This window comes from Lepidochelys kempii, chromosome 22 (genome assembly GCF_965140285.1).
Source record: "Lepidochelys kempii isolate rLepKem1 chromosome 22, rLepKem1.hap1, whole genome shotgun sequence".
NCBI classification, from domain to species: Eukaryota; Metazoa; Chordata; order Testudines; family Cheloniidae; genus Lepidochelys; species Lepidochelys kempii.
Window position 1 is genome coordinate 17,315,894 of NC_136401.1, and position 7,768 is coordinate 17,323,661.

Genomic DNA, 7,768 nt, shown 5'->3' on the forward strand with positions numbered 1-7,768 from the left:
AATATGATTTTTTGATCTGTTGTGTTTAGAGGAGCATATGTAGGGCCAGACTTCACCTGGTCTAAATCTGCATGGCTCCACTGACTTCAATAGAGCTTCACTGGTTTACACCAGAGGAGGATCTGGCCCTTTAGTGCTCAACTGTTTTAAAATACAAGCCTGAGCTCAGTGTTTTCTCCTGCCTTCCGAGAATCAACTCCCTGGGGTCACTAAATCTGAACTCATGAGGAAACACCTGTAAACACTTCAAGCCTCATTAAACGATGACATCCTTCATTTAAAAAAGAAACTCTGTTTTTTCTGTTTTGTTTTTGTTGAAATATATCATTTCCTATTAAAAAAGAGATGGCCACAGAAAATGAATTACTGATTACCCTAAAAGCGGCAAAGAGTCCTGTGGCACCTTATAGATTAACAGACTTATTGGAGCATGAGCATGAGCTTTCACGGGTGAATACCCACTTTGTCTGATGCATGGGTGGGTATTCACCCACGAAAGCTTATATGGCAATACGTCTGTTAGTCTATAAGGTGCCACAGGACTCTTTGCCGCTTTTACAGATCCAGACTACACGGCGATCCCTCTGATACTTGATTACCGTAAGTGAGTTGGGGTCCTGAAATCTAGTTTGGGGCCCAATCCTGGAATGCGATACATGAGCTCAACGGGAATTTAAGGAAGCTGGGCACCTCACAGGATCAGGACCCTATTTTGTACCATTTTCCAATGCAGAAATAGGATCCATCACATTTTCTGTCTCCAAGAGTCCTGATGGCATTATTTAGACATTCTGCATAGCTATATCAGTGTTCACTAGCAATCATGCAGTGTAATATCCTCTTTACTGTTAATGCTTAGTAACAGTAAGCTAACACTGCATAGACAGACATGTAAGATAGGGCCTGGTCCAAAGCTCATTGAAGTCAATGAAAAGTCAATGAGGCGTACCTGTGGCACCTTAGAGAATAACAAATTTATTTGGGCATAAGCTTTCGTGGGCTAAACCCCACTTCATCAGATGCATGGAGTGGAAAATACAGTAGGCAGATATATATACACAGTACATGAAAAGATGGAAGACTTTCTCTAAATTTCAATGGGGTTTTGCTTAGGCCCGTAGTAAGAAAAATTCCCACACACTGTTATGTTTCTGTTACCAAAAAAAGTCAGCAATTTCCCCCTTCACCTAATGGAATTTTTTATATAATTGTAACAGCACTTAACTCTGTAATGTGCATCAAAATATATGTTCACAACAACAGTAACCACTTTCTTAACAAGTCAGATCCTTTCAAAACGTGGCCCAGATTGTTCCCGCACAAGCCATTAGGAGTTCTGTTTAAAACCTGATGGTATAATATGGGCTCAAGAAGTTGCCAGGAGAAGTCAGCTGCAGTTTTGCTTGAGAAAGGAGCCGGTTCGAACAACAGTAAAAAAAAATTCAGAGTACTTTAAGAAACATATTCTTGACCAGTCCGTCTAAGGAAATTGCATTCTGATATTGTATTACTGCTTTAAATGTCATGGTAAATAAAGTTCATATGCAGGTCCCTTTCAAGGAGTAAATCAAGGAGTAAACATGCCCCAAATTTTCAAAAGTATGCACTTAAGATGTACATGCACATTTGCGCACACCCAAGTTATTCATGCAACAGCTATTGTGCATGACTGAGTCTGAGATTTGCACACAGTCTTATGTGCCTATGCAACTTGCACAAGTGTACTGGATAGTACATATGTGCAAATTATATATATTATGCACACACACAATGTTAATACATAGATACAATTATAATCTAATTTTAAAATCTCATTGAACTAAATTACTCAAAGTTAAATGTTTTAAAAAATCTTTATATCAATACTTTAAATATCTGAAACTGTACAGTTAAAGCCTTGTTATAGTAAATATCTAAAATGAGGAAGTTGCAAAGGGCATGTTATCCACAGATAAAAACAGCCCAAACTATTTTGGTGTTTGATAGTCAGTCATCCATTTCCATGTTTTAACACACAGTTATAAGATAAGCCTTTTATGTATTACCAAAGAGCCACTCCTCAAAACACAGTTTCACACATTTTAACAGAGAATTTAGGTTGATGGAAAAATACATTACGAAGAAAAATAAAGGATCTGCCAATTTGCTGCTCTTAATAATTATAGCTTGGTTTCATGTTGAATATTTTACCCAGTGTTTGGTATAGAGGGGGCTTGGATAAGGATGAGTTAACTGACCAGATAAAATGAAAGTAATACAGGTTGCAAGGGAAGCAACCAGAAAATATGGTCAGGGTTACATCTTCCACTTTAACAGAAGACATGTGCCTACTGTTCCTATTCAAGTTCACAACAGCAATGATCCTGAAGACAGTGGTCATTTCTTTTGGATTCACACCTTGCTCTCCTGAGCCATGCCTTTGTCTGCTCAAGATTAGACTACTGCAATGAGCTCTACATGGTGCCACACCTTAAAATCACCCAAAAAATTAAATTTGGTGGCTCACTTGCAAAGTGGAGTTTCTCATTCTGCTGATGGGTACCACTTTGAGTCACATCTCCAGAGACTGAAAGGTTTACAGGCAACACAATAATTAGATATTATAGCCACAAAGCAGCCCAAACAATAATCAAATGCATATATTCGATTAATAATGTATCATATGCAGTGCAAGAATACCACTTTCCAATGGGCTGAGAATTGCATTCTTCCACAGCATATTGAATTGTTCAATGCACACCAAGAACCCATCACAGGCTTGCAATCAGTTCTATCTGGGCAGTTCCTTGCCACCTGTTCAGAGTCTTATTGACTTCAGTGGGGCTCTGCCTGGGCTCAGGGATACAACTACACAGATCTGATATGCCTCAGCTTCAAAGATCCCAGCCAAAGGTGTACAGAGGGAGTACACAGTGAGTGCACAGAGAATGCTATGGTGCAGGGGAATAGGAGGGAGAGAAGAAGGATGCACACCCACTGCCTGGAAGCTCCATCTGCCAAGACACAAAGTCTTTGATATGACAGGGACTCCAATATTCCATTGCTAGGTCTGTGGACAACACAAGAACAATGTCAGTGCTTTGGCGAAATTAATTCCGAATGGCTAAGGCTGCGATCCCACAAAACTTCATACAGTATCCCCAGTTCTAAAATTACCACTATGCCAATGATTTTTAAATTTTTTTTTAAAAAAAATTCATATAATCAGGATAAAATGACTTGACAGGAGGCAGGAGTGCGGTGATCTCAGACCAAAACACATCAAGAAATATGTACCCATAGCCTAGACGCCTGCTAGACTGCTACTCTAACAGGTGCCAAGAAGAGAGAAAAACAAGAGGAACTAAAAGAACAGAGCTGTACACACTGCCAGCGCAGTATACAGCAAAACAGCCTTGTGAAAATGTTGGCTATCCAAACATTATAGAAACATGGGGATATGCTATGTTCAGCTTTTGTTCTGCCCTTTGAACCTGAGCATTATTCCGAAGAAGAAGTAAAGGCCAAAACGTGCTTTAATTATTGTTGTATTCCCTGGAAGACAGCTGAGTTCATTAATCCATTTCTGAAAGAAAATTGCCAGGGTTTTTGACAGATGTCCAGGTTTTTAAAATCACATGTCAGTGTTAGCACTCTAACCCGGAAGTGCTATGCAAAAAGTATGAATATAAAAATAGTATTTCAATATTTCAGAAAGTCTTGTGAGCTCAAAAACACAAACAGCTGCCTCCTAGGATATGATAACTAATTTAACAAAGGAATACCTACTTATTAGGCCGGGTGAGTATTTTAAGGACTGCTACACTTATAAAAGGTCAAGTCACATACTTCTTTTCATCAGTCACAAGGGAAGATTGAAGAAATGACAAATTGAGCCTAGTTCAAACAAAATAAGTGCAGAAATCTGATTGACTAATAATAGGTATTTCAGATGGCATATTCTATTATATATGTGTCTATTATTTCTACTACTGTAACACCTATATGCTTTGTACAAAATACTGAAAGAGACAACTGAGGCTCCAGAGAGCTTGTAATCTAAATAGACAGGACCAAATTACTGCCCCCATTTTATAGAAGTGGAATCAAAGCACAGAGAAATGAAGTGAACCCAGATTTCTGGAATCCCAGACCAGAGCCACCAGGCAATCCTCGCTCTCAGTCACTTTCTGCAGGTGTATGCATAGTCACCAGAGCCAATGGAGCCTCACAGACAGGTGAAGGAAATCTGGTTCACAGGTAGCCAAGAGCTATTGTGAGTCTACAAAGGTGGGGGGACAGTTTAAAGAGGTGATCTGGACAGTTCTCTACACGTCTTATTTCACACAGGGCCCAGCAAAATCTAAGGCAGGCCCTGACTAGGATTCCTGCATTACAAGGTGGAGACAGAATCGCAGCGTGAAGGGCACAACATAGCAGCTCCTCCAGTCTATTATAGTTAATTTGGTTCGCGGTATTTGCACTGTGCAGCAAGAATGCTTTCCCAAATGGGAGCTATCAGCCTTCCAAAAATGCTCTTGTCCTGGAAACAAAGCAAAGGTCTAATTCCTGCAGGAACATGATCAAACTGTTGTTCAGAGCAATCTGAAACACAAGGCTGACTGTCAGGCACTTTAAAGTGCTAAGTGACTTTTCATGCTACATTAAGTGACAGTTTAACAGATAATGCTGGCAAGTTCCCAAACCTATGTACAAGCATTTAAAGCAAAATATTACTTAAAACAAAAATCTAAAATGAAATCGTCCTGTTTCAGCAGAAGCCTGGGGCTGGGAAAGTTGTTATGGTGTATGAGTCAAGGTAGGAGCCAGATCATCACATGCAACTGAGATCCATTTTCTATGCAGGGAGACAGAGATTTGTTCTGAGAGTTGTGATAAATCTCATGATGACTGTCTGGACAATGCCAGAATTTACTGGGTACTGAACTCCATGCCCTCTACGAGAAATGCAAGAGGGTGACAAAAGCAAATGTCATTGTACACTTGCCGGAAAGGGGACCTAGAAATGGCAGGAAAGGCCTCACATACCATCTGACCTGCATACAGCAGAAAGAAAAAGCAGACCAAATTCTGCAGCCCACGTTCGGTCAATATTCCCATTGTTTTCCTTGGAAGATTTGCCTGCATAGGGACCAGGTGAGGATTGCAGAATTTATCTAAGAAAGAATAAAAAACTGCCAGCCCCCCCGCTCCCCCCCACTCCCTATTTTTTCTTCTTATAATATTATCTAGAGGCCCCAACTACAACCCAGGCCCGCTGCACTAGGCACCGCACAAACACACAGTAAAAGACAGCCCCTGTCCCCAAAGAGTTCACACTCTATATGGGCGAGACAGACAAAGGAAATCATATTATCTCCATTTTAAGATAGGAAATGGAGGCACAGGGAAATCAGGTGACTTACTCAAGGTCACACAAGAAAGCTGTAGCAGTTAGGAACTGGAGCCTGATCTCTGGAGTCCCAGTCCAGTGCTTTAACTACAAAGTCACCCCTTCTTTTCCTGCCTATGATTTATATCACATTCTGTCCTATCTTGCATTTTTACATCCATGATTCATTTTAGAACACAGCTTGTGTGAAAAACTCTATAAAGACCTATAGTATTGTACAATGTCTGATTCATCCATTGTACTCTCTGAAACAATCAGTTCTAATGCACACTCCAGCTCTCATGACTAACAAATGAAGCAAGCAAAGTCTATGTCTATTCAGCTCCAGGGTCCAGATCCTCAGCTGGTGTAAATTAACATAGTTCTACTGACTTCAATGGATCTACCCCAGTTGAGGATCTGAGCCCAGAAGTTCCAGTGTTTCTGCATACCAGCACACGTGGAGAGCTGCCACTTTGGAGTTCTTTGCACTGCAGACCCATTTTATATTGAGAGAAGGGGGCACTGTCCCATATAATTTAGGATGAGATTACTCACTGGTGATCTGTCACAACTCCACTAGCCCCCTTGTACTAGATACCATGAAACACTGCAGGGCTCCCACACCAACCAGCTTGACATGAGACTATTTCCCAGCACTTGTAAAAGATTCCCATGCTGGGGGTCTAAGGTAGAAAAAGTTGGCAAAGCAACTTTGTGCTTTGAGACAATTTTGTCTTGTGCCTTTACACACCCACACGCTGAAATGAGAGTTTCCCATGAAGGTGAAAGCAGATGCTGAGGCAGGGATTCCATGACTGAACCACACCCTCTCATGTGTCACTCTGCAGAGGAACAAGAAATTACACAGTGCCCCAGCTTACTTCATAAACCTCTGAGCCGTGAGGCAAGCACCATTCAGGGTTCATTTGTACCTGGATATTTCTGGATGCTGGGACAAGGAAAAGTTACACATTCTGTGTAGTGACCCTGCTCCACTCGGTAAAATACTGCAGAACAGTGTTTACAAGTGCTCAGTCAAATCTCTACTGCTTCTTCTATTCAGCCACATACATGCCCTTTTGACAGATGCTGCTCACAAACATCAATTTGAACAGGTTATTGTTGGTATGAATATTTAGGGAAGAGCGTTCTCTTCAGATGAATACCTTTGTTATTTGCTCCTAAAAGTTTCTGTCATTGTGTTTGGGAGCCAAAACAACACTTTATGTGACCAATCACACGCCTTATTGATTTGCACAATTTGTGAACAACTAACAGAATGAAAATTGTTAGTCCAAACTATCTGGTGAGAAATTACAAAAAACACCCACCCACAAATTGGCAGAAATCAGGATCAGATCATAAATGATTCAGGAACAAAAAACAGGGCTAAATTTGTAATAAATATTAATCACAGTGAATCATTTGATTAGATCTGGAAGATTATGGGATGGAGCAGGAAGAGCTGTGGAAAAATTGGAAAGAGTCCAGCGGAGGGCAACAAAAATGATTAGGGGACTGGAACACATGACTTATGAGGAGAAGCTGAGAGAACTGGGATTGTTTAGTCTGTGGAAGAGAAGAATGAGGGGGGATTTGATAGCTGCTTTCAACTACCTGAAAGGGGGTTTCAAAAAGGATGGATCTAGACTGTTCTCAGTGGTAGCTGGTGACAGAACAAGGAGTAATGGTCTCAAGTTGCAGTGGGGGAGGTTTAGATTGGATATTAGGAAAAACTTTTTCACTAGGAGGGTGGCGAAACACTGGAATGCGTTACCTAGGGAGGTGGTGGAATCTCCTTCCTTAGATATTTTTAAGGTCAGGCTTGACAAAGCCCTGGCTGGGATGATTTAGTTGGGGATTAGTCCTGCTTTGAGCAGGGGGTTGGACTAGATGACCTCCTGAGGTCCCTTCCAACCCTGATATTCAATGATTCTATGATAGGTTTCAGAGTAGCAGCCGGGTTAGTCTGTATTCACAAAAAGAAAAGAAGGACTTGTGGCACCTTAGAGACTAACCAATTTATTTGAGCATAAGCTTTCGTGAGCTACCTCTCACTTGTAGCTCACAAAAGCTTATGCTCAAATAAATTGGTTAGTCTCTAAAGTGCCACAAGTCTTCCTTTTCTTTTTATGATTCTATGAGCTGTGGGACTTTCTTGCAGAAACTGTTGTAAAGCAAGATGCATTAAAATTAAAAATGTTCATGCAAGGTTACCCCTAGAGTCTTTCAAATGAGTTTGCTTTTGCCATGGTACATGCAGAAAAACCACAGTACTGCAACAGAGAAATCAGGCCCCCTTGGTACAATTTCCAAGGAAAAGCAACTCTTCAGGCTATGGCTACACTAGAGAATTTTCAGGTTGATTTAATTCAAGCACCTCCAACAAGCAGC